Source organism: Pinus tabuliformis, chromosome Q (assembly GCF_031772625.1).
Source record: "Pinus tabuliformis cultivar Carrire ecotype Pingquan chromosome Q, CPIR1, whole genome shotgun sequence".
NCBI lineage: Eukaryota > Viridiplantae > Streptophyta > Pinopsida > Pinales > Pinaceae > Pinus > Pinus tabuliformis.
This window is the reverse complement of record NC_142296.1, coordinates 1,200,681,537-1,200,708,471: the sequence shown is the minus strand read 5'-3', so window position 1 is coordinate 1,200,708,471 and position 26,935 is coordinate 1,200,681,537. Positions and strand designations below refer to the sequence as shown.

General features: G+C 39.2%; 1 pseudogene; it reads right to left on the bottom strand.

The window, feature by feature from the left end:
• Positions 1-6,538: 6,538 nt before the first annotated feature.
• Positions 6,539-18,388, bottom strand: LOC149224096 (ribosomal RNA small subunit methyltransferase, mitochondrial pseudogene; annotated as a pseudogene).
• Between the last annotated feature and the right edge of the window lie 8,547 nt (positions 18,389-26,935).

The following is a 26,935-nucleotide window of genomic DNA, read 5'->3' as shown; positions in this document are numbered from 1 at the left end:
AATCATCATCCATGACCCTCCTTGCCCTTTAAATAGAGATAATGGACCAATTGGGTGTTAATCCATGGATCAAAATCTATTTGTATCAAGGAGACAATGAGTCATCAGATCACTATGTCTAGAACATATCATGACTGTTGAATTACAATGCAACTAATCCATGCTAAAGAAACGAACTTTTACATAATAGAAACATTAGACCAAGTTGAACTTAACTAACTCCTAAGATTATAAATATCTTAACATCCCTTCTTAAAAATGACTTGGAAAGGATTGAAGGATTTATGAAGGTGACACACCATGAGAAGGAAGGAAGGATTAAATCTTATCCCCTCTTAATGACAACTTCATAAAGTACTAACATATATTTAAGTTTAGAAAACTTCACTTTTTTAAGATACACTATGAAAATATATGCAACTTGATCATCTGAAGGTAAAAAACACACTTAAATAACCAAATCATGAATGAGTTTTCTAATGAAGTGCAATTGTAGTTCAATGTGTTTTTTGCATTAATGTTAAACTGGATCTTTGAAAAACTTGATAGCACTTTGATTGTCACACTAGAGGGTGGTCAAATGATGTTTCCAGGATCCAAACCATGAAAGGATGTATCAAATCCACAATACTTATTATCTTGCATTAACTGTTGCTCGATACTCTTCTTTTGTCAAAGAAAGAGAAATATCTTGCTACATTTTACAAGACTAAGTGACAAGTTTATAAACAAGAATGAAAAAATAACCTGCAATAGACTATTGATCATCATGGTCACAAGCCAAATCTAAATCAGTGAAACCAACCAAGAAAGAAGCCCCCACACCCCCCCCCCCCCCCAAAACTATAATGTATTCCAAACTCAATTGTACCTCGAATGAATCAAACTATCATTTTTTTCCTTCTAATGACTTTCATGTGGTGTTTGCAAATATTGGGCAACAAGATCAACAACAAAAGAAATAATACGATGTGTATGAGTCAAATATAAGAGGCTACCAACTAGAAAGTAGAATTATATTTTATTCGAGATAATCATGCTTCCTAATGATTTTACACATAGTATTCCCCTATTTTACCTTTTGCGTTTTATAGAAACATATTTAAAAAAAACACATACGATTTTAGTTTTTCCTTTCTATGAGATATATTGTTTTGAAAACTCCCAAAAATAACATTACCAAACTCGATTCTCGAGTTTAATAAAAATATTTAACCTATCTCAAAAAAAAAATTCATAAACCTATCATGCTAATGATGATAAGCAAAGTTTCAAAATAAATCATAATGTAATGTGCATGGTTTATGTGTGTTGTTGTTATGTATGATTTTCCTTTTATTTAATTTCCTTTTACTTTTTATACGTAAATTTGTTATAATTTTTTTACTAAAAAAATTATTCAATTTTCCATTTTTAAAATATTATAACATACTATCATTTATTTTTCTTATTACTCGAAAGTAACTAGCAATTGATTTGTTTATTCACTACTATTATTTTAGCATTTACCAATGCAACTAATAATGTTTATCATTGAAAAATAAACATTTTTTTGTCAATATTATTAAAAAAAAAATATTTTTAAAACATTTGATTGGAACATAACTCTAATGTCTCATTGTAGCCTTTGTACAATATTATACAATGTGGATAAATATCCGAATATCTTATTCCATAATTTATGAATATAGTTGCAATATTCAAACATGCTTTTTAGATATTTTTGTAGTGATTTCTATTCTTAATAACATATTTACTATGTCTGGCCATAATTTAAGTGTTTGCATAAAAATGGATAAGAATAAGATATGAATAAATATATTTAGTAGGAGTTACTTCACACCATTATTTATGTTTTCCTTAGCATTTATTAAGAGTAAAACTATACTATGCATAAGTCCTCGTGTATGACCAAGTAATTAATTTATCCACTTCACATCTCAATTTATTAGATCCTACTAAAGAAAGATTCTAGGATTTGATTTTTCCTATGGACCACTCTTAATTTTAGCATTGACAGTGTAAATTATAATTTTTCATGCAAATTTTCCGAGAGTATAATTTTTAACTAAAGTGAGAGGAACTAAGTTGAATTGCACCACTTATTTTTAAATAAAAATATTTAAAACACCTCAAAAATAAATTGCTTAGGCATGATAGCCCATCATGCCTCTCATAGTAAACAAAGCTTATATTTTATGAAGATTTTGAAAAAATCACATTTCCAATATTTGGTGGACTCGTTTTGAACCAACCAGTGTGGTTCATCCTCAAGACAGGATGAAGAGACAGATCTACAAATAAGGTTAAATAGGAAGCTAGGTCACCCTAATGGCTAGAGGAAAACGGTTAGATTTGACCAAAGAGAAAAAATTATATTGCATCCTAATTCGCGTTGTTTATATATATTTTTCAAATCAGTTATCAAAGAAATATTATTTATATAAGATAATAAGTAATTAAATAAGGAAATGAATGAATAAATTATTTAATTAATTAAATAAATAATTATTAATTATTTAAACCGATTAAATAATTCCCTCCCCTGATCAAATATAGCCATTTGGTTACATTATAATCATATATAAATAAATAAATATATAAATTAATTAATTAACAATATAATTTTCCCTCTCTGCTCAAATCCAACTGTTTTTCTCTGGCCAAAGGTTGACCTAGCTTCCTATTTAAACTTATTTGGAGATCTGTCTCTTCATCTTGTCCTGGGATGAACCACACTCGTTGGTTGGTTCGAAATGCATAGACCAAATTTGGAAATGTGATTTTTTCCGAAAATCTTTATAAATTAACATGTTATAGATCGCAGAAGCTTGAATTCGATTAAAGCTTATACTTTTTAAATCTCATAAACCAATTATTAGACAAAATAACATTTTTAAGAGCATTTTTCATGGTTGATTTTAAGTGAAATCTTTTTAAATTATTTAATTTATAGAATTCAAATACCCACTATTTTTTTAAAGTATTAAATCCATTTATATATAATAAACAAAAAAAACACCATTATTTTTAAAATTATATAACCAAATTCCAATTTAAAAAACCATCTCATCTATACACTGACATTTTAAAACCAATAACCTCAAAATAATCTGTATAAACCCATGCAGATGCCCACGTCCATGCCCATACCTGGTCATTGCGGGTCCACACAAAGCCGGGTTTAGCGGACGCGCACAACGATGTGGTGTCCACTTAAATATTGCCGACATACCTCTTATATTTAGTTATGACCTAGAGGATTGATACAGCTTGAGTGGGCCTAATGGTTAAGAGCATGTGTTTCCTCCTAAGAGGTCACAGGTTCAAAACCAGAGGGGGGTAGAGTATGTATGCCTTCGTAGACTTAGCAGTCAAATCGCTGCGCGGAGGTGGGTCCCTTGTCCCACAAACAAGGGGGTCTCATACACCAATTTGGTGTCTGGCTTGGCTGTGACCTTAAAAATGGATATTATTATTATTATTATTATTTATAAGCTAGGGATCTTCTCTCATTATCGATTTCACTAATCATCTCTGCCCAACCGTTTGGACTCACGCAAATTATACCTTAAATCTTCATCAAGTTTGGAAATATGGCCGGATCTTCATCATCTTCAAACCATGCCTCTAATTTTATAAATGAAAAGTTGGTTTCTTTCCATTTGTCAGACGGCGGACCTGCAGAAGTTCTGCGAATAGGAGTTCCACTAAGGACTACAAAAGCAGAAACATCTTCTTTGATGGGACAAGTTATTGATGAAAAGTTGGTTTCTTTCAATTTGTCAGACGCAGGACCTGCAGAAGTTCTGCTTCCACTGAGGACTACAAAAGCAGAAACATCTTCTTTGATGGGACAAGTTAATATTACCCCCTATAAGCGCAAGCGAAATGGAGCAGAGGTGCCGTCTAATTTGGCGGTTCCTATTCCATATCCTAGCATAGTAAATGTCCCTGACATGGGTTGATATAATATCATATAACATTTCGTGCGTTTTTTTCTCTCTCATCATTGGGCGGCATATTATATGGTATTATATCGACCCCATGTTAGAGACATTTACTATACTATAAGATACGAAATAGGAACTTCAGTCTAATTTTATAAATGAAAAATTGGTTTCTTTCAATTCGTCAGACGACCTCCAGAGGTTCTGCGAATAGGGGGGTGGACTTGACAATTGACACCAGTGATCAAATTTGAAGGGCAGGTCTTAATTTCATTTAGAAGGGCACATATTCAGGTCGCACTTCTATAATGAAAAGCATAAAAAAAAAAGAGCAATTCAATTGACAACAGTAAATTATTTTCAAATTTCTTTTTATTTTTTCACAGGAAAATGGTGGAACAACAACCCCATGGATGTTGTATATAAGGCAGGTCTGATATGAGCCACAGGAAAATGGTGGAACAACAACCCCATGGATGTTGTATATAAGGCAGGTCTGATATGAGCCACAACTAATATATCGAATGCATTTACCATTAATGGATAAAAAGGAGACCTATATTCCTGCTCCAGTTTAGATAAGGATTAATTTTGTAGGAAATTTTTGTGACCAAAACGTTCAAGCCAATATACAAGTAGCTCAATCAAATTTAAGTTTATTGCATGAAAGAAAAAATTTAGTAAAATTCTAAACAGGTTTAGGATTCAACAAACGAATGTACAAATGTGTATATGTTTTTGGTATCTCCTTTTTTAATATGAAAACATACCAGGAATTGGGAATCCGCAAACAAATCAAATCCAGTATGTTAGGAAGCTTGTTGAATGCGCTCCTCTCCAAACATAAATCGTGCTTAAACCTTGCTTGAAAGTCGTTTGCTGAATGATGAATCTATGCTCCTCTCCAACTTAAATCGTCATCAAACCTTGCTTTAGGCAACCTTCAAGCACAACCCAGTGAAATTACAGACCTAATACATGGCCCATATTGACATCTAGTCGCTCTCAATTGAAACTACCAAATGTAATGGTATCAAGGGGTAGTTGTGACATAATAATTAATAAGAAATTCTATCATATGCACAATTAAAAAAAACAACTCGAAAAGAAACTGTTGTTTTTGAAATGGGAACAACTGCCAAATGTAATGGTATCAAAAGGTAATTGTGACATAATAATTAACTAGCATTTGCATCAGATGTTGCAAAGGAAACGCCGTAAGGCATAAATTGAAGAACACAAATACAACACAAGATTACTTTGATAAATAATAAAAATATATTGACCACTCAAATCAATGCCCCATTAACTGGAACCACTTAGTAGACATATCTATCAACATTAGGATTATACACAATGATCAAGAAATTTCCCATATACAAACAACACCTTCCACAACAACCTTTTGTCACGTCCACATTTTAAAAAATGCCTTGGAACATGATTGGAATCTCCCATATTGTCTTTTTCATTATGTAGATAAATCTTCCCTATTGCTATTTTCATCATGAATATTGTTAGTTCATTGTTGTAAAGTGTTAGTGTGTTAAAATATACAAACAGCACGTTCCACAACAACCTTTTGTCACATCCACATTTTAAAAAATGCCTTGGAACGTGATTGGAATCTCCCATATTGCCTTTTTCATTACGCAGAAAATCCTTCGATCAAGTCTTGTGTAATGTGCAAGACTAATCTTTGTGGGGAAGTCACCGTTGTACACTATGATCCTTTAGAGCCTTTCAGGATTTTAGACTCTCTTTCAAAATGTTGGTATTTATATCGGGGCCTACCTTCTAAAGAGTGGTTGTTACCGACGGAGTCACAGATGAGGCTTTATTTAATGAGCAAGGAATATTTTCCCTTGTACTCCAACTTTAGAGTACAAGACACTAAAAAAATTATGCAGCTGAAAGTGATCCATCTTCAAGATATTTTTCCTGTTAGTTACGAACAAAATGTTTAAAACCTCAATTCTGCGAAGAACTCTGTTAAGCTGGAATGTAAGAGTTTGCCTTGTATTTGACAAGAGCTTGAGAAAAACTTCGCAGAGGAAATCGTTCAATAGGAGGGTTTCCTTTTCCCTTTTTCAGTTATATCTGTGATCATGAGTTTCCATTAACCCAAAAGTTTCTTCAGATCAAGGTCTGATCCGTGAGTATTGAAAACTGTTTTCAGCACAAATTCACCTTAACATAAGCACGTTTCAGTCTTTTAACATACATCTCATAAGTCCTGACTAATGAGACAACCGGCTAGGCTAAACTGCTGAAACCTATGTGATTCCATTCTAACTAACTTGAATGCATGCTGATACGAATTGATTCAAGGTAAAATATTTGCAAAAACAATAGTTCCCAGAAGAAAAGGTTTCAAACATGTTGAAGAAAATAAATATGAAGAGATCGAAAAAACATAACTAATTCATATTGAAACGCCTGTCTGCTTAAAGTATTGCTTGCAAAGAAAAACCAAAGATGATTCGTCCTTTTAACTAAAAAGGAAAAATTCCTCCATTTGCTCATACAATGCAAATGTACCTATACTGTTTGTTGAGAAATTGTTGGCATCCATGCTCTAAATGCCTTTAAAGAAGATAATCTTGGGGAGCAAATAAACAATAGCAGGGATATATGCCTTCAAGATTAAAATTGATGAACAGGAAGATTGCACCGAGAGTCTTATTCTTTCTGGTGAAACACATCAGAGTGAATCTATTCCATTCACTCAAGTCGACTTGAGGAGGCCATGCCCTTGGTTCGATTCTCACAACAGAGGAATCCACTTTAGGGCATGGCGTAAAATGCCTCTTGCTCACATCCATAAGGAGCTTGGTACTGGCCAGGAGATCCACATTGACAGCCAGGCGATTGAAAAGGGAATCACCAGGCTTTGCCACGAGGCGGTGGCCAAATTCCTTCTGAAGCATGAGGGTGGCACTTCGAAACTTGGGCATGGTGTACAAAAGCTTGAAGATGAGCGGAGATGATATCTGGTAAGGTATATTGGCTACACATATGTCAAAAGTTGGCAAGTCTGTTCGTAGTATGTCCCCTCGCACCAACTGTCCATAACAGAAAAGAAAAAGGAGATAGTCATATTAGAGAAGAGCAACTTTGATTTATCGTAATCCCAAAAATTAATAAGGTATCACCAAAGACAGCAATCACAAGGAACAAAAAAGGAATTGCAAGAGACAATTACGAAGACACCACAAGGGAACCTGCAAAGCACATAGCTTAGGCTAACCTTGCAGTAAACAAAATCTCTTTCCAGTGCATTTTCCTTGTAAATATGGCAGAAATTTTGCCAGAATCTTGGAATTACAGGTTTGAATTGCATAAATTTAATACTGAGGTGCCCAATTGGACATAAGGGGGTAGGGAATCCATCTGCAACATCAAATTTGCAAAAAGAAGAAGTGTTTTATTGCCAAAATTGGCATTTTTCATTGCCAGACAGAAAGTGCAGTATGTTACAAGATTATGGCTTCCCAAAGCACACAGGTACTTCTAAGCATCATTAGATTGGAGAAAGGTAGTAACTGAAGAAAAGAAGGCTGCTATCACATAAGCATGAGGACTTCACCCCATAGCCAGTTTTCATCGCATAGGCATGAGAAATTCACCCTAAACCCAGTTTTCAGATTGGCAAAGATTTGAAAAAGTTTTAATGTATGTGGTATTTCACAAATAAACCTTCTTCAGTATTGTTGTCAATGTAGGGATTTTTTTTGGTTGATGTTTCCAGTTTACAAATGCAGCAAGCACACCCTTCTCCATTATGGGATTATCACGATGAACTGAAGTCAGGTCATGCAGAAAGCATGCCCATTTCCATTATGTGAATATCACAACGAACTGTAGCACGCTGACAACAGATATTCAAAAACATATGTCTCAGTGATTGTGGCAGAAGACCTACACCTTGTGCGATCCACATGGAGCCGGAGCCTGAGCCGCTGCTTACACAGGTGCATAGAAGCAACAGCTCATGAAGGGAAAACATGTCTCTGAGGATTTGAAACTTGGGGTGGGCATGAAGAGTCACAATCCATGTGGAATTGACATATTGTTAATGAGGTAAATAAGGTGAATGAATGTAAAAACAAGATGCAAAGGAAATTGGAACTCACCTCCAATCTCTGAGCCATTTCGGTCCCCTTTATGCGTTTGTGAACTACTTCGATCATCCGGGGATCGATCTCAACTGCGATGACTCTGTGGGCGGCCTGCAGCAACTCTAGGGTTAGATTTCCAGTACCCGGGCCGATTTCCAGGACGGTATCGCTTTCTCTCATGTCTGCTTTCTCAACGATGGATTTGAGAACATCGGGATTTGTGAGAATGTGGGATTTGTGAGAATGTGCTGCCTGCTCAGTACAGCCTTGGGATCAATCAACTCCACCCACATACAGTACAAGAAAATCCCGCCAACAGGGTTAGTGGGACGCATGTAGCACTAGAGAGCCCGGTTCAGGTGCCCTGATGAAACTATTCGATCCGCCAAATGAAACGCCCAAACCGTTTGGGCAACCCTTTTGAATCAACGATCAACGGCTGAAATTGTTGCAATCGTCTAACATATAATCGTGTGGCTTACACGATGACAGGTAAGCAGAGAGGGGAGTTGATTTCAGAGGGAAACGCCTTACGGTGTAATAAGAAGTTAGAACTTGCATTATATGCACAATTAGAAAAAACAACTCGAAAGGAAACTGTTGTTTTTCAAATGGGAGTTTCTAAAATGGGACTTAAGTTTTAACATGAAAAGAAATTTACAAATTCAACATTTCTAAAATTCTAATTTTTTCATTCCTAAAATTCTAATTTCAGGAAAAATGAAATTTAAAAAAAAAATTGACAATTTGACAGCACTTCTTAAATTTTAAGATATTATTCCAATTTTTTTTTAAATGACAAAAATCAATTTTTAAATTCTTTTTGACTGGTAAAATTTTCTTCTTACTTCTCTGACTTGCCAGAGACCCTTTGAAGGGCTCTGACGTGTTCAATTTTGATCCCTGATTGACACCACCCTCCCTCTCCGTTCTCGAAGCACAATGATAGACTAGCTACGTGCTTTGCCAAATTCTATTTCCATGATGGAGATATTGCTAATTTGATGTGTATGAACATCAATGCCATCATGATTGCCACGCATAGTCACGGGACTAGAGATACAATTTTTACCAAAAAAATAATTTAGAGTTAATTATTGATAATGCATTCTAAATTTTCTACTTTGATTTTTAATTCGTAACTTTTTCTAACTATGTATCATTAAATCAATCAATAATTTGCGATAATTTTATTACAAAAAACATTGAAAAAATACATTCAAAATAGTGGAATAATTGATTTTCAAACTTGATCTAGTTAAAGCTATAAATTATAGATGCATTGCATAATTTCATATTTAATGAAAAGTGTTTGTAGTAGGTCCTTGTAATGAAATTTTAACAAACTAACTAATTTTGAAACTTATTCTAGTTAAAGTTATAAATTCTAGATCCATTGCATAATTCCAAATTTAATGAAATCCATTTGTAAATAGAAATTGTAATATAATTTTCCCAATTTTATTGAAATATGTGTTAATATCATAATAAGGAAAGTAGTATGTATGCATTTAGTAGCATGCAGTCTTACCTAGTATTCCTAATTTCAAGGATTTACAGCAACATTCCTCGACTTAGTAGCTAGATATTAAGTATCAGTTTAGATAATTTTCAGATTCAACTGGCAGTATTCCTTGGATTATTACAACCGTATTAATTGATTTAATAGATTTACTACATTATCTTCATAATCCAAAATGAAAAATGAATTACTTAGCTATTCATGTCATTATGTTTGAAGAACCCATCGAATGTGCTAGAGTTGCAATTATTCTTCTCCACTTTGTCTACACCTAACTGGAGTGGCCTCAATGACCTAAGGTTCTCTGAAATTTAATAAATCAAGCCAACCTAACACATGTCTAATATCACCATGGAGTCCATATATAAGCTATTTTGTTTCCTCTCCTTGTCTTCAATATTGCTATTGTAGAAGTTATGAACCATGTATTTCAAGAATAGGTGGTGTTGTAGACACCAATATCGTTACAACACTAAAGGACAAGTGAGCATAGCTCAACATATGGAATTAATAATTAACACATCATGATAAATTGATCTATAGGATCATCTGTATAACTCAAATCATAGCTAATTCCCATGCGATATATAAGACATAGTCAACTTTGATCACCATAGAAACACTTAGATCTCCATATTTTTCTACTTTGACTTATTCACCAATCTACCTATTCTAGACCAATCGATTTGAAACAAGAAATAGTTGAAGTGAGTGGCAGTTGCATTTTTTTGTCAATAATCAATCTCAGTAGCAGGGGCATGAAGTTTTATAATTTATGAAAAGAATGAGCTAAAATCATATAAGAAAATCATTCATTAACAAAGAAATCAAAAAATTAAAAAATTAAAAAAAAAATGTTTAACAAAATGTTTCAAAGCAAGAAAATCCAATTATTTTGTGTTTTGAGGAAAAGGTGGAACACAAACTTGAAAAAAGTAAAAATTTAATTGAAAAGCAAATTAAAAATTACTTGTTATAATCTTCAAGAATATTAAATAAGTTCATGCTAGCTATACATAGGGCATATAAGTCCTTCTAGAGAGAGGTACAAGCCTCACACTACAATAAATAAACCAAAATAAGTGATGAGTGATGCAAGTGTCCAAAACAAATAGGGAATATATCACATGCTCCAACAAAGTAAAAGAATAATCTTAAATCACGTTAATGAAGGTACCAATTGGCAAAAACTTTCTGAGACTTTTTTTCAATCTGGAGTATTATTGCCTTGCTGCTAACTAAATTGTCTCATTGCAAATCAATTAAAATTGGTGCATGAGTTGCCACATTTCTCCTCTAAGATGCACAACAAAGTCAAATCAGTATGTTAGATGAGACAAGGCCAAAAAACTCAATTGAGGGGGGCAAGTTACAATAATTCTAAATCAACATCATAATTATTTCAAATTGAGATAAATGGAAAAATAAATAAATAAATAAAATTATATGTATATCAACACAGGATGACCAATCAAACCTATTTAATACAACTAACTTTCCAACACCTTGCATGTAAACATATATCAAATAAATTAAAAAGATTATATATTATGTGAACTAAATAAATATGGAAAAGAAAGGAACTAAATGGTATAAATTCCTTGGATAACTAGTTCACATAGGACCTAGCGCAGGGCCTGCATTATGGTGTGCTATCTGTTAGGTAGCCGGAAAACATGCCACGGATAATTGTCACTTGCTACAAAAGTTTGTACATACACCACAACATTGGTTCTGCAACTTTTGTAGGTCAATAGGGCATGATGAGTGTACTTGCAGGAGCTATGAACTAATGATGGATATAACTCCCACCTATAGGGTTCAAGCTGAGACGCAACCCCTTGACTAGAGCACAGGAATGGCGCAAGCAAGATTTCAAGGGCGTGGAAGAGGCTGAGGCGGAGGAGAACCTGGTAGGGGTCGAGGACAATTGATTTCTACAATTGCGGAGGACCGGGACACTATGCCCATGATTGCACTAAGCCAACACATCCGTCGTGCAAATATTGCACACTATTTGATCATGAAACGAAAGACTATCATACGTTGATAGCTAGGATACATGCAAAGGGGCGCTACCACCTCCGTCGACTAAGAACCTGCAAATGATGAGATCTAAACTACGCGAAGAGGATCCAAATGTGAATATAGTGCTCAGAAGTGGAATCACGACAGGAGATGACAGGGGGAAATAGCCAGAAGAAAGTACATGGGTTCGCAAAGCCCTAGCAAAGGAAGCTGAGTTCAATTTGGAGCATGCACATGAAACCTTCACGGAAGCTAAGAAGAGCTTTGTTGAGGCCTCCACCTCAGGAAGCAAGGATAAGCCTGAGCAAGATATGGACCCCTCTATGCTCACAACTTTCCTAGAAGCCTGTATGAATTTACTACGCAACAGTAAGGTTGTGAAAGGCTTACTAGAACTCATTAATAGATGTGTTGGAACCGCGCTAGGTGATTTGCGCGTAGTATGAAAGATTGGCAAGCATAAAACAAGAACGGGACGGGAGATGAGACTGATCGCATAGATAGGAGAGTGTGAAATGGATCATGTCATTTTCGACCTAGGGTCAGATGTGAATGTCCTACCATAGCAGACTTGGGAGTGAATGGGAAGACCTACACTGCAATGGTCCCCGATTCAGCTAAGGATGGCGTATCAGTAGAAGATCATCCCCATGGGGCACCTACAGGGGGTGACTGTGGATATTGAGGGAGCGAGCTTGCTAGCTGATTTTGAAGTAATAGAGATAGTGGATAATGGCAATCCCTATCCAGCACTCCAAGGAATTGACTAGGCTATTTATATGAATGGGGTAATCAATCTGAAGAAGCGAAAGATGATCTTTGAGAAGAAATCACTGCATGTAATAGTACCCCTCGATCCTGCTAAAAGATTGCGCTATACTCTACCTGTCCGCAATTATGAGAGTGATGACGACCTGGACTATATCTATAAGATAACTACACAAGACCAAGATTGGGTGTGTTGGGTGTGGAATCCCCCCCAAGGCATGTTTTGGGGCTTAAAGTCCAAGTTTTGACTAAGTCCATTGTAAAGACTCCGCAATTTGTGGGTGCGGAATGCGAAATCATAATAGAGTCACAGGGTTGTCTGCCCTTATGTTTGTAATCTAATGTCGGCTTGAAAGATCTACCCATGGTCCGCGAACCATGGGATTGTATAAATAGAGCGAGGCTCTAAGTATAGAAAGTAGTTAAGTTAATAAATAGAAGCATGATGAGTCTAAGGAAGTGATTGAGTCGAAGTGTAAAGTGTGTCTTTGGGTCGTAGAGTAGGAGAAGGCTCTGCAGCTAAGTGCTCAGAGGCCTAGTAGTCCGCACATGAGTGTGCAGACCCCTAAAACTGACTGCGCAGGGAAGATTGAGTCTATAACCATGGGAAGAATTAATAAAAGAGAAGTTATACCTTATTTCTGTGTATCTTTTCTTGTTTTATGTATTATTGGGTACGAATTACAAGTTCACTGTTTATTTGCTACGTGAACTCATATAAATATGTTCTATAAATTAATATCACATAAGGCATCCATTTACGCGAAGATAAGTAACTGGTAGAAGAAGATAAGTAAGATCTCAAGTGTGACTTAGGGAAATAGTGCAAAGCACTGCTCTAGTAGCACAGAAGCCCCACAGCCCCTAGTCAGGGTTATGCAAAGGCGAATATATCAGGGCACGCAGGTCAGGGAAGTGCGCGAAGTAACCTGCGTGTAGGGACTAACAGTTAGACCGAATCAACCTCTCAGACATCTCAAGTGTGCGGAAACCTAGTTCCAGCACTCCACCATACTACTTCGGGTGAGACCTCAGTCCGCACTCCGCGGACTGTTGCCAAAAGGGCCTGTAGTACAGGGATTTGTTTGGCTAATTAAATTTGAACCTGGGTCAGGCCCCAATAAGCCAACAAATGGTTTCGTTTCCGGGAGGAAGAGGAGGGCGGTTCAGACCTAAAAATCGTGTCAACACAACTGAAGTGTCAGTGCCCAAGCGAGCAGGCGGGGCCGCGCAAGAATGTCAAGGCATCAAAGTTGCCTATCGACCCAATCACCCTTACTGAGGGTGATTTGCACGATATTGGCGAGACCATGCATGATGTCACCTCCAAGGCCCTCCAGAACTTCACGTAAGAGAATCATATTGTGGTGGGGGTCCTCAGAGCGTAACTTCAAGAGTTGCAGGTGCGAACTCCCTAGGTTGGTACCCTTTCAACCAGCCTCACAGTAGGGACAACTGCAGCAGCGCAAATGATGCGCGTTCAGACAACAAACACAATAGTGTTGCCAGAAGGGGCACTGGTTACAACAAATGAGGCCGACAGGCCTACGATTAGCGCACTGAAAGGTATCAGGATCAACATGGCCGCACTCCCGCGAGAAAGGTTGTATGTTCTGCAAGACGGGATTACTTCATAACTGCGGGCTAGGGAAAGTTACACGCTGCAAGAGCTGAGGGAGCAAAAGATCAACATGGAATAGTTGAGCTTGCAGCGTGATGAATTGGTGTCACAGAATAGGCAGATAGTATAGGTACTGGAAGAAGCCTGTCAGATGGTCCCTGAGTTGGCCATCCCAACAGACGCACCAGCAGAGGTGTGCATCCACAGACTAGCAACAAGAGTGCGAGGTGCAAGAAGAAATGACCAAGGTTCAGCTAAAGCTAAATCTTCAGATAGCAGAGTTGTGGTTGAAGGCGTAGCTTTCCACCACTCCAGAGGTAAGAGAATAGCATGCCAACACTAATATATCAGGCATGGAAGAGATCAGCAGTGCAATAAGGGACTGCACTAGAATGTTGAAGGAGTCATTTGAGGTTCTCACTAATCTGTAGGAGGACCCTAACATCCAAAGCTTTGACACAGAGGCGCATGAGCTCCAGCAGCAATACGATAGCATCAAAGGGACTGCGCAGATGGTGGCCCTCACTCAGAGGCTCACGCAAATGCAATAGGCCAAAGTGTTGAAAGAGAAAGTGGACACCGCACGACACTGAGAAGAAATTCTGAAGGCACGTTTTTTGCCTTGGATTAACAAGGCCTTCACCATTATAGCAACAATTGAAGGCAAGCTTGCACAAATGCAGGGGACGCAGGAATAGATTTATGGAAGAAATTCTGACACCGCGGTCTCAGAACAACAGGTACAGGAGATTCAACAAGCAGACGCTCAGTGCATTTCCGACCTTGCAGCGGTTCGTGCATAGTTGGAGGGACTCTGCGTGAAGATCTTCACACTAACACAGTGACTCGAGGGTGGGCCACGATGTTTGTGTTGGGGGCCTGGTGGGCGTGGATTCCCCCCAAGGCATGTTTTGGGGCTTAAAGCCCAAGTTTTGACCAAGTCCATTATAAAGACTCTGCTATTTATGGGTGCAGAGCGCGAAGTCATAATAGAGTCACAGGGTTGTCCACCCTTGTTTTTGTAATGTAATGTTATACTGAAAGATCTACCCATGGTCTGCGGACCATGGGATTGTATAAATAGAGCAAGGCTCTAAGTGTAGAAAATAGTTAAGTTAATAAATAGAAGCATGATGAGTCTAAGGATGTGATTGAGTCAAAGTGTAAAGTGTGTCTTTGGGTTGTAAAGTAGGAGAAGGCTCTAAAACTGACTGCACAGAGGCCTAGTAGTCTGCATCTGAGTGCGCAAGGAAGATTGAGTCTGTAACTGTGGGAAGAATTAATAAAAGAGAAGTTATACCTTATTTCTGTGTATATTTTCCTGTTTTATGTATTATTGGGTATGAATTGCAAGTTTACTATTTATTTGTTGCGTGAACTCATATGAATGTGTTGTATAAATAAATATAACATAAGGCATCCATTTATGTGAAGATAACTAACTGGTGTAAGAATATAAGTAAGATCTTGGGTGTGACTTAGGGAAATAGTGTAGAGCGTTGCTCTAGCAGCGCGGTAGCCCCACAACCCCTGGTTAAGGATATGCGAAGGCGAATATATCAGGGATCAAAGGCTAGGGAAGTGTGCACAGGGACTAACAGTTGGATCGAATCAACCTCTCAGACATCTCAAGGGTGCAGAAACCTGGTTCTAGCACCCCCCCATACTACTTCAGGTGAGACCTCAGTCTGTGCTCCGCGCACTGTTGCCGAAAGGGCTAGTAGTACAGGGATTTATTTGGCTAATTAACTTCGAACTTGGGTCAGGACCAACAAGGCAATAGGGTGAATCCCACCGTAGATGGATGGATTACATGGGATCGCGATAGTTCCTTCACTTAAAACTCCGATGAATAAATAGAATGATGGCAGAATCAGTTACATGAAGTAACTACGCTAAATTGCAACATGATGACCTGGTCGTTGCACTGTGTGTCATCAGAGTTAATAAATCTACCTACTTATAATGGTCTGAATGAGGTAGATATATTTTTGGATGCATTTGAAAGGGAGATACCAGAAAAGCATTGCTTCCAGGCATTGGACTGGGCACTTTGCGCTACGCCCGTAAGATGTTGGGGTATGCACAAGGGAAGCTTTGATGATTGGCGTGAACGTAGGAAGACGATGAAAACACGATTTCAGAAGCCTAAGATACGACTGACAGACAAGTATGATGGGCAGAATGATCTGCACGGACATATGGCCAAATGGACCTAGGCTTATGGAGAAAAGCCCCAACCTGAGTGGGTGCACTGTTTTGTCATACCCTCGATGTTGTCCCAATGAATTGGTATATAGAAACAAAGCTTTTCCATGGGACAGGTGAATGGGATATCCTGCATGGAGGATTCATGATGACATTTAGTTTTGAGTACGGGTTTGATAGTATTGATGAAGCACTACAAGAGGTGAAAGCAACAATATTTAGGATACCACAGGATCCTTTAAACTTGATTTGGCTTGAATGGGCTACTCAGCTGAGTGATGCGTTGGAATGTTATAATGTAACTGCTAAAGAAGAGGACAAGGATCCATGGAAGATTAACATTCCATAAACAGAAGGTCATAGCGATGTTCAAGGACCGCAGATTGAGAACCTTGATATAATTGTGATGTTGAAAATGAAACAAGTGAACATTGGTATGGAGGCAAAACCCAAATTTGCAAAGATTGGAGACTATTAGCACTCAGGTTGTTCCCTTTCACTCCATAGGGAATACGGCTGAGGTAACCACTAACCAACCTTTTAGCCACAGGTCCTAGCCTACCTGCAACCAGAGAGGGCTCTCTCTTTCTGATTTAGCTTTGTTTTGGTGTAATTTTAGGCTAGTTATGATGCACAGAATTTTGTTTTGAATTTGTTGGGATGATGATTTCAGTCAGAGCTCGTATGTTTTTTCAGAATGATCTAGGCCATTGGGTGTGGAGTTGATGATGGTGAACTGCTGGAAATGTTTCTTCAGGGAAAAGATTATGGTACAGAGCTAGACAGGCATCTATGGAACAATTTTTCAAATCTATAATATGATGGGATGAAATCAGGGAATGAAAGGAAGCTAAGGATCTTTCACTAAACTGATAGAGGGAATGGTGGGAATATTATCTAGGAGCATTTAAGAATTCCTTAACAACATTCATAATGATAGAATGAATACAAACATGAGCAGTTAAGAATTCATGTTTATGATTAATTCTGAAGAAAACATATTTAACAACAAAGATTGAGCAGAGGGTGCTTTCAAACAATTCCTCAGCTATTCTTTTTCTCTTTTGCTAAGCTAATGAAACGTATATTTGAGTTAAGCAAACATAGAAAGACAAAACATAGTTCAGGATAACTTATTGTTCCATCAAATAACACAGGAATTCTATAGCAGAACGCATATCATCACTTTGACATCAAACGGTGTAGAAATCAGGAACTTTTCCAGCCATTTGTATTAGATAGTCTGAAAATTTACAAAACAGTGTCTCAGAGAGAAAATCACCAACCCCAAATACGTTGTATGGGGAGGTATATATACAAAAATTAGATACAAAATATCTAGCTGATGAGTTAATAGCTCATAAATTTTATGCCAACCCTTGAGGAATTACAACTAAAAGAGTAAATGCTGCAGTAAATATTTAGTGCATTAGTTGTCCATCTTGTCAGAAAGTTTTGACTTTTGTGACCAACTGAGTCGGCTGGAGCTGCGCTGTCCAAAATCTGCGCGTTTCCCTTCTTGGGCTTGTTGTCCCAGTATTTTGCTGAGTCATTATTCTCACCCGCTCTGCCAGTTGTCTTCATGCTGCATTAAATTTCGTTGACCTGAGGCTGATTAGGAGAGACAGAACTGAGATCATTGGGGAAAAATTTGCAGCATTGCTTGCCACCAATCTTCTTTAGGCAGTTGGTGTCTTCGTATTTTTATTAGAGTTTCATCTGCCTCTGTGTACCTGTAAAAATTTGGTGGGACCTCAAACAGGTGATTAATTTCACGCTCAATGTAAAATAAATTTTCCAGCTTGTCATAGAGGCTCTGCCCTGATGGAGGTCCTGCTTCTTCTGAAGTGGCTGTGGATGCTGTGATCTGATTTGAAATAAAATTGGTCATCCTAGTGCCATACTGCTCACGGGTGAGCAGTCTTCCAGCACCGGTCAATAGGCTGGGCAATCCTTTGCCTTCTAATACACCCATTTTTAGCTTGTAGTCATCTACCTCAGCCTGCATTTCCTGACATTTTCTCTCCAAATTCTGCACAAAATTTCTGAGGGTCAGCACCTTTTTGGCTGTTAGAATAGTATCTGTTCTGCTGTTGATATCCAAGGCTGCCAACTCCTCCTTTGTGTGAGTATTCAGGAAATGTATCATCCTGCTAGCCTGCTTAGGCATATTTCCTAGTGCTGCTCTGGCCTTTTGGCTTTCAATTTGAGCTTGGCCTATTAACTCAATCTGCTCATGCACTGTTTTGATTGATTTCCACTGTTTGGTGATAGAGTGGTCAATCCTGGTCCACAAAATTTTCTTTATTTCAGCCAGAGTCTTCTCTAAATTCAGTTCCTTCTCCAAGGCCTTTATTCTGTCTTTCATGGCCTTAATTTCTCTGGTCTGCTCAGCCACTGTCATTTTGGACTTGTCATATTTTGCTTCTAGCTCAGCCAATTTTTCTTTGGCTTGTTTAATCTCTGTTGCCTGAAGCTCTAGCTCCTTGACAGCTTTTTTCAAATCATCCATGCTTATGCTAGACTCAGGAGCTATTGTTGTTGCCGCTATAGCATCTGAAGTTGTTGTAGCCGTTGGAGGGGTCACTGCTGCTTCTGTAGTTGCTGCAATAGTTGGGGCAGTTTGAGGAGGCTGGGAGGTCGAATCCCCCTGCTTGCTTTGTAGTGCCTTTCCCAATTCTTCTTCCATTTGGACTATTCTTTGATTCATTTGCATTAGGAGGTCCAATGTATCTTCAGCTTCTTTCTCTTTTACTAGCTCTCCCGTTTGTGGATGCATGGTTGAGGAGAGCCTCATTTGCTTTTTTAGAGTAGCAATATCATCCTACTTTTTCTTCATTAGAGCCTTGATAGCCTCGGGATTCTTAGGATCATGCCCCAGGTCTACAATAATGTCCTCCAATGTTTTGATTCTGTTGTCTTTGGCTGTGGAGGACATTCTTTCTAAATCAAGCTGAGTATTAGTGTTCCTCAGAGATTCTTTTAACTCATGGGCCATTGTGGCCTTGTCTACCAATGTGGCATAGACCATTTCCCCAGTTTGCTTATGCAGTTCTATTTGATCCATGGGGTGAATGTCTTTTTCCATAACCTCCAACTTCGTTCTGACATAATCTGCAGCCGACTAAGGCTGCTGTACCTTGGGTTTAAAATGGCTGAGGATCATTTTTTCCTCTTTGATGTCATATGTTACCATCAACCTTTCTTGTTTGGCAGGTGTTTCCTTGAGAAACTGGTCATATAACTGCACTCTTAGCAGCTCATTTTGTGCCTTAATTTCTTTAAAGGTGGCCTTGATGCTGGTTGGCTTCTTGCTTTGCTGTGTGGAGGAGGACACCTCCATGCCATGCTGTCTTTCCTGCTCTTGTTGAAAAGAGCTTGTGGTTGTTTGTTGACTGTCTTCTCTATCTTTCCTTGGGCTTCCAAGGATTTCTTCACTGATTTCCTCCACAACTGGAGAATCAACTTTTTGCCTCTTAGCTTCGGGCTGCTGAGTGGATCCACTAGCAGGTGTGGATTCATCTCAGTCTCGTTTTCTGCCTCTTTCCTCATGTGCAGGAGTCTGCAAGGCAGGCACTGTTGGTCTTTCTGTTTGTTGTAGAGGAGCCTGTACTTGAGGTTGCTCCATTGAAGAGGCAGGCTATTCTGTGACCACTTCCTTTCCTGCACCCATTACCTCCTTCCCTTTTGTTGTACCTGTTGCTGATGTAGATGGTCCCTAGGCGGCTTGTGAGGCTACAGCAGCAGATGTACTTTCTCCAATTTGATGTGGCAACTTGAATGTTACCTGCTGCACAGAATCCAAGTCAAGAGTTTTTTCTAAATCCTTGACATTTTTCTCCATTATTTCCTCTTGATTCAATTCCTCAACTAATGTACCTTGCAACCACTCATCTTGGTTGGCATATTGTTCAATTTGTGGATATTTACAGTGTTCATAACCTAGCAGCTTGTATTTAACTCTTCTGGCACTGATAAAACCTTACAGGTCATAAGGGACCCACCAGAAGCTCCTCTTTAGCTTATATTTGTCCCTTAGAATTTGATCAGCATCTTGCCAACCTTCTTTCTTGTTCATGATAAAGGGGTCTAGATGGTCTTTGAATTTGAGGTGGGCTTTCTTTTTGGTACTATGAAAATGGGTGAGATCAGAACTAATGAGTTGCCTATAGTATTCCAAGGCAAACAGTCTCATTGGTACATACCTTGGAAGCCTGTAGGGACAGAGCTCACAGCCATAGATTCTGATGACAGTATGGTTTTGATATAGGTACCAATCACCTATTTTGTAGCTCTTGGACAACTGCAAGGTCTTCTGAATCTCAAATGACAATCTGGGAGGAGGGGATCTCATTAGGAGGCAAGAGACTAGGTATACAAATTGGTCAATAAACTCACAGTAAGAAAATGGAGAGTTTTGAACTTCATGGAAAACTGATGACCAAAAGATGACAGACCTCTTTTCACCCCTAGAATCCAATTTCTTGATGGGGCATTGGAAGCTTTCAGACTGATAATACATGAATAAGTGATAGATATATGATGAATATTTTAATACTCCCTCCCTATCCACTTTCAATAGCTGGTCATGTATTTTATTGGCTATAAACTTGGCAAAGTTATACTTGTAAGCAGGGGGCTGGCCTGGACTATATGCAGCTAATAATACCAACATTGTTTCATCAATGTGCTCACTAGTTTTAAAGCCCATCACATAAGAGATCATATCAACTAGAAGCTTACTCATCCCATTGAAATGGACATATAAGAAAGGAGGTGGCCCTGTAGGCTGGCGGTCTGCCCTCATGAATGTCTTGGTGATTTTTTCAATGTCAGCACTGGAGAGTTTGGAACCTGCATCCAGCAAATAGTTCATGGAGAAGGGAAAGAACAGCTGAGTCTGCTTGAAGTTGAGCATTTGGTTGATGGAGTCAGGAGTAATGTGGAAAAGTATGCTCCCAGATGGAGACTTAACAGCTCTCTGAGTTGGCTCATAGTTCTCAGCACATAAGCGGATGATCTCTGGGAAAATATTAACAGATGGGAGGAAGTAATAAGGCAGATTGGACTCCCATATACCATACATGTCATTGTTGCTTAGATAGTTGTTTCTCAACTGGCAGAAAGTCTGCAAGTGGTTTCTATCACCAACAAGATCTTGGATAAGGTAGTCTCTATCAGCAAGAGGCATGGCTTCAAGCTCTTTGTTTGGTGGATTCATAGGAGTGACACTAAGAGCTAATGGAGTAGCCATTACAGAACTTTCAGATGTTATCTTTAGAATGAAGTTTTTGAGCAGAACAGGCTGAGGATCTTATCTTGTGAGGACTTGAAGAGGAGTGGAAGAATGAGTTCAACTGAAGCCAAAGTCTTCAATATTTTGTTGCTGTATTGAAAAGAACAAACTTTGCAGAGTTTGATTTGAGCTTTGGTTTCTCTTGGCAAACTCTCTGAATTTAGAGACAGTGAGGGAAAATGTAGAGGAGAAAGGGATTACAGCTTAACGCACTGAGAGCTTGAAGTGAAACACGGCAAAAGGGAACAATGCCGGGCAGGTGTGAAACTATATTAAAAATTCAAGCTCGAAAATGGATTCTAGCACAGTGAAATTATGAACAATGCTTGGTTCTCTTAAATAGGGGGTGCATTAGATTATTTAGGCCAACATTTACAGAACATCACCATTAAATTTAGGAGTTTGTAGGCAATTGAGTGAAAAAATTCCAGAGAACGGGAAGAACACGGGCAAACAGGTGGAATGCGGCAAATACCTGGATTAGCTAGCGCCGAGGGTGGTCGAGTTGATTGAAGGGCGAAGATTGATGTCGAATTTGCAGGTGGCAATGTCCAAAGTGTTGAAATTTGAAATCTGGAGGTAGCTTGGTGTGAACAGCAGAACAGCGCAGCCGAAACTTTCCAATGAAAATGACCGAAAACAGTCACTTTCGGTGTTTTTAACGAAAAATTTGGCGCATACGCGCTTTTGGCGCTTTCCCGTGATGACGTCAGCATGATGTCATCAGCGGGCCCCGGGTACGGACGGGTGACATGGACGCTGACTGGGATGATGATGTGGTGGGACATGGTGGCACAACGTGGGCGCAGGAGGACGACGTGGCGGGCGACGTGGGGCAGCGGCGGAGACCGGGTGTGACGTCATGGTGACGGGACTGCTGACGTAATGGGACGGAGGGCAGTTTCTTGGAAGGCGGTTTCTGGTTTCCCCGCACCGCCTTTGAGCAGAGGCGGTTTCGGGGGGGAGGCCTCCGAACACCCCGGGCTGTCGACACGTGGCGGGGGTACGACGGCAAAATCGACCATCCCCCAGACGTTAAAGCCTGGCACGTTGACGGCTGAAAACACCCGCCCATCATTGGATCGAGCGCGGTGGGAGATCGACGGCTGGCGGGGCCTTTGGCGCGGCGTGCAAGTTCGGAGTGGGACCCGCCCATATTTAAATAATATATTGTAGCCGCGGGTTCTAACTTTAGCTCGGGTGGGTTTTTGGGGGTAGGATTAATGCGGGTTATTGTGGCACAATGTTTAATCAAAAACATTTTAACATTTTAACATTGGGTTTAGACTGCAAGGGTTTAGGTGACTGGGGGTTTAAGTATAGGTTATTAATCTTACCAGAGGTTAGATTAATTCCGGGGTAAGGACGCAGAAGGGTTGAATATAGCCCCAAATGGACTAATGTCTCCCATGACTATGTTACATAGCTATAATGCTAGGGGGTGGGATAGTTAATATGTTTTTGGGAACTTTATATAGTTTTTGTAGAAAAATAGGGGTGGGGATGTACTAGGGAGCTATATAATAGGGTTAGGAGTTAATATGGGTATGTGAGGTGAAGTGGAGGGAGAAATTGAACTTGAGAACTGAAACTTAAAAACCAGAAATGGATGAAGTATGAAGTGAGGATTTTACACAAGAAATGTGGCTTCTTTTTGAGGAAGAAGGTCACAACTTGACATGACTTTTTCAAGGGAGAAATGTAAGTAGGACTGTTTAGGCAGATCCTAAAGTCCTCAAGGGGATATTAGTAAGAAACCTTTTGAGGGGAATGAGGGAAGTTAGACATGCTTTGATAGTTTGCCATATAGACCATTGTCCTTGCCCTTCTCTTATTGATGAGATGAGATATGATTTTCAATATATCAGGTGGTCTCAGCTTGCTTCTGCAACCTCCAACTGCCTACCCTGCCTACTAGACCTAACATTTTTTCTTCTTTTGGATGGGTGCACTTAGCCTTGCAAACCCTGATAATCCTCTTTTCTTTTGGCTTCCCTCCTATCTAAATCTACCCTTATGTCTTCCAAGGGCCCAGATTAAGAAATTGGGCTCCTTCCTTTCTCTATCTAGCTACTCATCTGCCAAGCTTGAACTGTTTGGACAGGTATTCATTCTCTAGTCTAGAACAAGCAATTTAAAACATGGCATGGTCCAGTTTGAGTTGTTGGGCCATCCATCAAGATAGCAGTGGCACTTTGGTCAGCCACTTTCATGGTCTTTCCTTGGGGTTCATTTCAATTATTTTTTCTGACCAATTTATTTTCTTGCCTTTTGATTATTCTTTTAAGGCATACCCTCTTTACATTTTTTAACTCTCTGTTCATTTCACAAAACATGGAACCTTTGTAGCATCAAAGATGAACATTTTTGGCACTTCCACTATCAATCATGAAAAATGAAACCCTATTGGTATAGGAGACTAATAGAGACTACTTGGACGACGCGACGGTGGATAAGGTCACTGAATTTCTCTACGAATACTAGGATTTATTCCCTACCAAGTTTACGGATCTGAAAGGGATAATCGAGGACCTAGGAATAATGAAGATCATGTTAAAGCCTGACGTGAAGCCAGTTAAGCAAAGGCCTTACTATCTCAATCTGAAATATAAGGAGAATGTTTGCTTAGAGCTAGATAAGATGCTTGTAGTAGGCATCATTGAGCTTGTGGAAGAATCTAATTTAGTAAACCCAATGGTGGTGCAAGAGAAGAAGCAGAAGGATGAGATAAGGATATGCGTGGATATGAAATGAATGACGCTTGTGTGCATGATCCCTTCCCAACTCCATTCACTAATGAAGTGTTGGACAATGTAGGCGATTAGGAAGCATATTCCTTCACTAATCGGTTCTCTGGGTACCACCAAATCAAAATCGCGCCCGAGGATAGGAGTAAGACAACCTTCGCAACTGAGTGGGGTTGTTTTCAGTACACTGTAATGTCATTTGGATTGAAGAATGCGCCTATGATCTTCTGGCGCATGGTTGTTGCGGCATTCAAGGAATTTATTCATGAGTTCATGGAGATATATTTTGATGACTGGACTATATTTGGGTTTGTTAAGTGCCATGCAGCAAGCTTGCGCTTGATGTTGGATACCTATCAAAGGTACCAGATCACGCTCAATCTCAAGAAGTGCCTATTTTGCTTTCCTTTTGGAAACCTATTAGGCCATGTAGTTTGCAAACAGCGACTGATGGTAGACCTCACGACGATCGCGGTGATACTGGACTTGGAAGAGTCGAGGAGTGTGAAACAGTTGCATGCTACTCTGGGACATACAGGATATTACATAAAGTTTATCAAAGGCTACACCCAGATCATTGCACCTATGGAGAAATTGTTGAAGAAGGACGTCCCATTCTGCTGAAACGATGAATGTAAGAAAAGCTTGGATATATTGAAAGAAAAGATGGTTACCGTGCTGATTCTAGTCTTCCTAGACTAGAAGAAATAATTTCATGTACATGTCGACGCGTCATGTATAGCACTTGGAGCAGTACTGACACAAGTTGGTGGAGAAGGATTGGACCATCCTATCACATTCAAAAGCTGCAGATTATCCAAAGTAGAGAAGAACTATTCCACCACTGAGTGCGAGGGGCTAGATATGGTGTATGTGCTCCAGAAGTATAGGCGCTAGTTTCTGGGAGGCCATTTTAAGATGTATACAGATCACTACGCACTAACGTACCTGGTCAATAAGCCTATGTTGGGGGGCAAAATTTGTAGATGAATCTTGTTGTTCTAGGAGTACGATTTTGAAGTTGTTGTGAAGCATGGATGATTGAACGCGGGACCAAAGCATCTGTCGCACATCGAAACAAGGGAGGAACCTACTAACTTGGAAGAAGGATTGCCTGACGCGCAGCTATTTGTAGTGCATGTCGCAGATGGTCATTTTGAGGATATAATGCACTTCCTAACAACACGAACTACACTGGAAAGATACACTATCCAACAAAAGAAGGAAATAGTGGTGCACGCGACAGATTTATCTGTCATTGCTGGGCATCTGTAAAAAATGTGGGCTGATGAGATATTGCGATGGTATGTACCTGAGTTATAAAGAAGCAACATCCTCATGGACACTCATGGGGGTGCCACGGGAGGACATTATGTAGGAAGAGCAACCGCATAGAAGATTCTGCGTGCAGGGTTGTGGTGGTGAAACCTTCATCGGGATTCAAAAGCATATTGCAAGGCGTCAGATGTATGTCAAAGAACGGACAATCTGTCGCAGAGGGATGAAATACCTTTGAATCCACAAATGATGTTGCAACTCTTCGAGAAGTGGGAAATAGATTTTGTAGGAACCATTCAACCACAAGGAAAGACATAAGCAAGGTACATTATCACTGTGACAGAGTAATTGACTCGTTGGGCAGAAGTGAAGCCGGTGAAGGATTGCAAATTTATGTCTTAGATCCTTGAAAATCTGCCACCAATCCGACATTAATGGACCGATTTTGGGGGGAATGGTCGTATTCGAATTCAAAATTCCCTATAAATTACAAGTGGTTGTCCAGCGAAAAACACTTGGCATTTTGAGTATTCAGTTGTTTAGCTCTCAAGCGCCTATGAATCGTGAGCAATACAAGATTCTAATAGTTTCTGGTGTAGGTTTTAACCTCGTACAAACATTACCTGCATACGAATACTAAAACACAGAAAATAAACAATGCGAGAGCATAACACATAAAACAAATATACACAGAGATTTTCCCCTGGATCCCAAAACTGGGACTACCAGCTTGATTTTTCATTATGTTCCTTTCAATGTTACAATACATATTTATATATGCCAAAGAATCCAATACCATGGACCGAAAACCATTGCGTCCAAAACCATGTGCGAAAATCATTCACAAAACCATAGGTAGCTCCACCCAACCTAATATAGGGTCCAAAAACAATTTCTCCGGGGCGCTACCCGGACCCCATAGAGGGGGGCTACCCACCCTCCTCAAACCCCCCTATGACCTCCCCACTGCACAATCGGCGCAATGAAAGGGAGGCTCCACCCCCCCTCTAACCCCCCAGTTCACTACATGGGCTAGTCGTGGAAAGAATAACACAACCCAACATTCTCCCACTTGTTGTTTTCTCTCCACAGGAGGCCACAAGAGAGCTTAGTCATTTATCCAGCCTTGCAACGCCCATTGTTTCTCTACACCAAGTGAACTTCTCAGAGCTCATAGATTTTTTCAATGCATCTGCAATATTCTTCAAAGTGTCCACCTTTACCAGAAACACCTTTTTTTCTTCTATCATATCCCTCACAAAGTGATATTGAACATCAATTTTCTTTGTCTTTGAATGGTAAGCACAGTTCTTTGCTAATAAAGTTGCACTTTGGCTGTCACAGTCTATCCTTATAGCTCCCTGTACTAACCCCATACTTGAACACAATCTTTGCA